This window comes from Myodes glareolus, chromosome X (assembly GCF_982192425.1).
Source record: "Myodes glareolus chromosome X, mMyoGla1.1, whole genome shotgun sequence".
NCBI classification, from domain to species: domain Eukaryota; kingdom Metazoa; phylum Chordata; class Mammalia; order Rodentia; family Cricetidae; genus Myodes; species Myodes glareolus.
Window position 1 is genome coordinate 25,456,926 of NC_142053.1, and position 6,000 is coordinate 25,462,925.

Genomic DNA, 6,000 nt, shown 5'->3' on the forward strand with positions numbered 1-6,000 from the left:
GACAGTCATAGTTGCACAGGCCCTGTGAGTCATAAAGAAGCCCTACCATGGTTGGTTCTACATCTCTTAGATAAAGGGACATAATGCTAATGAGTCAATTGTGCTGTGCTATAGGTCTCTTAGAGAAGAACAGGCAAACAAGGAAACATGGCAGAGGAGTCAATCCCCGACTTAATGAGGAAAGGTATGAAAAACTTCCTGAGAAAAAAGTTTGGCATTAAAGATACATAAGTGGGAACAGTGTGGAATGAGTCCATGGAAAAACAGTAGAAAAATGCAGGATCTTAGTGGAATTTCATAGTATGTAACTTTTAAGGAACCAAATGAAGTCCAATAGAACACTGGGTTTTAAATAAAGGGTGACAAAAAATTTAAATCATATAAAACTTTATATGATAAAAGAAGAAATTTGAGAGTATGGTATGTAAATTGAAGGATTTAATTAGGGTTATGAAATGATAGTGTTTTCACTTAAAAAAATGCTTTTACTTCTAGGGCATGAACTGATTGAAAGAGAATAGGGTTAGAAGAGGGATGATGAATTAAGAGGTCCGTAACCCAGATATTAATGACAGAGACTAGCAGTTTCCCGTAGGGTTTTCTAGCTTTTATTTATTTATTTTTTTCTGCCTCAAGCCAGCTGTAGTTTAGATTCTCACATAGCACAATGCTCCACAGCTGGCACTCCAATTCCACGCTTATCAAAATGAAATAAGTAGAGGTTCATTGTTCACTCATGTTTCCTATTAAGCTTCTTTTAAACTCTGGGACATTTTCTTCCCACACATAATTTGGCATATGATTATTGTTTCCTTGTATTGATAGTCTTCATTACATTTAAATGCCTTAATGCTTTGTTGGGTGGGTTCTTCCAAAAGTAAACTCTGAAATAAAGATAAGCATTCAGGACATTTATTTGGCAGCCCTCTAAATATTATCAACTGTTGAAAAGAAAGAAAACTAAGGAAAAAATAAAGCCATGAAGAAAATAGGAATGGGTAGAGAACCTGAAGTCTAGAAAAGTCACAAGGTAGGCCAAAGCCAACCTTGTAAGTAATGAAAGTGGGATATTCATTGGGAGTTGCCTCACATTGTGGTGGGTGATCAAGGCTTTAGATTTCAGTCTTTAACCATTATGAATGTTGACTGTCCCTGAAAAATGGTTACAGACTTGAAAAAGGTAACTCTTTCCAGCTAATAATACTCTTTGGAAGGGGCTAGCAGCTGAAGATCATCAAGTACAAGTATTCTCATAAGATGTGGAAATGAGTCTTGCAATCCTTAAGGGGAATCACAGTAATGTTTCACAACATCCATTCTGACTGTATTTCTTGGAATAATTGTTTTATGAGATACTAATTGGTGTTTAAAGGGAAAAATGAGTTCTGCAGCCAGATATGCTTAGCAAATGATAGGCTAACTAGGCTCCCTTACTTTTGGGGAAAAAAAAGCATGTTCTGGTTTGTGTATTGAGTTGCTTCAAGTGGGTAGAAGATATAGAAGATTCCCATCAAGTATTCATGTTACTGTTTTGGACTTATATTCTTTTGAACCTTTCTAGTTGTGATCAGAAATGCAGGAAATACTATTTGGGCACACCAAATTCTATTTGGTCAAGATAGTATCCTAGTTAGGGTGGATATTGCTGAGATGAAACACTATGACCTAAAGCAAGATGGGGAGGAAAGGGTTTGTTTGGTTTACACTTCAACATCATAGTCTATCACTGAAGGAAGTTGGGGAAGGAACTCAAACAAGGCAGGAATCTGGAGACAGGAGCTGATGCAAAGATCATGGAGGAGTGCTGCTTATTGGCTTGCTCACTCTGCTTTCTTGTAGAAACTTGGACCACCAGCCCATGGATGGCACCACCCACAATTGACTGGATCCTTCCCAGTTAATAAACAATTAGGAATTAAGAATATTTGCTATAGCTGGATATTACAAAGGCATTTTCTCAATCAAGTTTCCGTTCTTTCAGATAACTTTAGCTTGTGTTAAGTTGACATAAAACTAGCTGGGATAGCTTGGAATGCCAGAGAACCTTCTAAGTATGTGCAATGTAGTTTTGGGATGGTTTTTTATTTCTCTTATAATTTTTCATATTGAAATTTTCCTATTTTTCTGTGTCTTTAATAGTTTAAATGTTCGTAAATGATCAAGTCTAACAGGAATTTAAGATTTTATTTGCATGTTACATTACAGGTTCCCATTATAATAGAGAAACTGGTTCTTATCTTCAAACATCAATACTTGCTGGTTGTGGTGGTGTATGCTTATAATCTCAGCAGTGGGGAGCCAAAAGAAGAAGGATCAGAAGTTCAAGGCCATACTCATCTAGAAATAGAAAGATCTTTTGAAACTTTGTCTCCAAAAAAAGAATAAAAATATCAGCACTTAATGCAAATTACACATAGGCAAACGTATCCCTTAAAATCTTAATAGTCCATATATCTCACTGAACTTCTATACAATTAGAATATTTATTGCAAAGCTATAAAGATTCACATTGGCCTGGTCAATTTTCATGCATGACTCTTTATTTGTAAATTTTTAATGATAAAGTTCATATGAATTTTAAAAAGCTTCATATTACTGTAATGTAGGTCCATAAAAATTAAAATTCAGTAACTTAAGTAAATTACAGTTTTTTCTATTTGTTTTTAATTGTAACTTCCATTTTCTTGGTCCCATAGAGGTCCTGAACCTAATGTTCAAGGAACATTGAGCAAGAAGGGACAGGAAGACTGTAAGAGCTGAAGGACTTAGAAACCTGATATGAGATAGTGTGTTTCTATGTACGACAGGGAGGCTGCACCCATAAAATCTCAAAATATGGTCGTTTAAGCAGTACGAGTTGACATGCCAACATGAATAGGGGAAATCTTACAGGGCCCAACCCCTAGATGGAGAGTTATAAGCAGTTATTGACTGCTAAGAAAAAAGAGTCAATTTATTCAAAATATTAATAGTTCCCTACTTAGTCATGCAATACCAGTCAGTCAGTCCTAAGTACATATGGACAGCATCAAATGGAGTCAACAGCATGTATGTGTATGTATTTATCTGTGTTTACTTAAAACAAATAGCAAATTTGAGAGGGAGTGGCAGGGGAGCACAGGAAGACTTGGTGTGTGTGAGAAGGGGGTGGTAATGATGGAAATACATTATTAATATATGAAACTCTCAATAAATACAAACTAAATTAATAAAAATAATTATGCATATTGAAATCAACATTATAGCTATGAGAGTAAATATAGTGCCTAAACTCATATTAGTGGTGTAAGAGGTCACAGAACTGATAATACAATCATGGTATTCAGAGAAGAATCAAAAATGGTGATCCATTGTGAAGAACTATGCAAGATGTTTCAATCAAATGTCATACAATTTGACATGACAAAGTCTTTGTTGAACTCAGTGTTGTTTGTCAATTTACATTCAATGTTTTGCTTCTATGGAGGTGAATATTGCTAAACATCCAGTTTCTCTTGCCCTATTTGCCATAATAATAACAAATTGTGTATGTTTGGGCATGTAACTGTACTGATTACTATTTGATTGATTACATGATTTAAAGTTTTCTGTCAAATCAAATATCACCTACCCACTAAAGTTTGCATAGAATAAACTTAGTATTTAAGAAACCTGAAAAATAACTATTGCCAGCACTTAGGTAGAAGTGGCGAGAGGATTATTACAAATTTGAAACTAGCCTGATCTATAAAATATGGCAATTCATTACATGATACTACATTAATAAGTGCCATGCTAATGACTTTATGTTTTAATTAAAAACAAGAAAAGCATAACTCAGTGGTAGAGCATGCACTTTATACACACAACACAAAAAACCATATGTTTGACCCCTGGCACCAGAAAGAGGGAAAGGAAGAGAAAGAACAAAGCAATCATATAACACATACTGTTTTAAAAGTTTGTATAAAAATCTGAATGCTTTCAGTATAAATAAATAATTGCTAAGTATGTATATTAACCACTTCTTTGGAAAAGCAAGATGTATCCCAAATTCATTTGTGATTGTCATGTTTTCATTCCCACAATAACTAAAAATTTACTCTTCTCTCACTTGATTTTCCCTAACAGCTTTATATTTTACTTAAATGTTTCCATAGACATATTTATATTTTTTAATTAGTTTTTTGTATATTTAATATTTCTATTGTTTATATTTGATATTTTGGACTAGAGATTGGGATATATTTTTTGAAAAATTTCACAGAAGTACTTATTTGGGTTGTTATTGTAGTAATTTCTCTTTTTCTGATGATTTCTTGAATTTGACTAGGAGCAATATGTTTTCAGTCTTCTCATCAAATAGGAAGACTATTTCTGGTAATAAATGATTGTGAATGGTATCAATGGGATAATCTGTGGTTTAATATGTAATTTAAATCATAATATTTTAATACAATTAGTTATTAGTTTTCGAAGTAATTAGTAAACATACCATGCCACATATTCTTCTGTAAGAAATGTTATTTAGAAATGAATTAATTATTGTTATAATCCAATTTTCTTATTTTTGTGTCATTTTTTCTTTCTATTTTTGAGACATAGTCTCATACAGCTGAGGCTGACTTTTCTCTCATTTTTCCTTTACTGGTACTGAAGTTTGAGAAGTTAATTGGTATACTTGGTTTTTTGGGGAAAACAATCATAATCTCATTGCTTATAAGGAAGTTATAGCTTTATTGCATAAGAACAGCTTTCAATATTAAAGTAACAGATCATTATTATGGTTTAATTACTATTTTAATATTCATTCTTATTTCTTGTTTATATGACAGACAGGACTTAGAAATCTGATCTTACTATGTACTGATTTCCCATGCACATATTGCATGATCCTTATGTGCTTCATTGTTCCAGTGAGATCAGCTTCTCATACTTGAAGTTCAGGAAGGACATGTGGTTTACCTGGCACAAAGTGTTTTGTTCACTGTTTAAAGCATGGTAAGTGCTTTATCAAAAAATTACTTACTACTGTTTACCTCCGTCTTTTCATTTTAACTCCATATAAAAAAATTTACCAGACAATTTATATCTTTCAGTATTGTTAGTTTAGTGTTTAGCAGCTTCCTTTGTTCTTTTGACGTTTTAATTTTTTCTGAAGTTCATTTTCTTTTTTTATTGCCACCTCTCTCTCTCTCTCTCTCTCTCTCTCTCTCCCTCCCTCCCTCTTTCTCTTTCTCTCTCTCTCCACACACACACACACACACACACACACACACACACACACACACACGCGTGTGTGTGTGTGTATATGTAAATATATATCTTCCAATGACATTTTATTTCATGACAAAGATTTTAAAATTTTTATATAATCCTCATGTCATTAATTTATTTTATTAAAAGTTTAAAAAGCCCTTTGTAGTTTGTGGTCCTTATAAAAAGTGGTGTCATTTTTGCTAACAGACCATAGCATTCTTTACACTGTCATACTGCATTTCTGAATCTTCCTTATTTATCTTCCTTCAGTCTATGAAAATTATTTCCTGAGTCAACAAATACACTTCTTATTGTAGGGGTTGTTTCTATGCCACTGCAACAAATCACAATTTAGCAGCATGAAACAACATAATTATTATCTCACAGTTCTGTGCCTTGGGAGTGTAGGTTGGCTTGACTGGTTTTTCTGCTCTGGTTTCCGCAGGACTGAAATCACAATACTAGCTGGCTGAGTTCCTATAAAGTGACAAGGAAAACTTACTTCTACTAGATTCATGTGTGCAAACTTTAGTTCACTATAGTTGTAGGAATAAATTTAAGCTTATATTTGGAATAGCTTCAAAGATTTGGACCCCTGGAGCCCTGGCAGGGCTGTTTGGAGACCTGGAAAACTTTAGGAGGTGGGGCCAACGTACTTGGAAGAAGTATGTCATTGGGAAGGTTTGCCGCTGTCTTTCTTTTGGCTTCCCAGCCACTGTGAGGTAAGCAGCTTTGTTCTGACTTGCTCCTCACCTTGTTGCT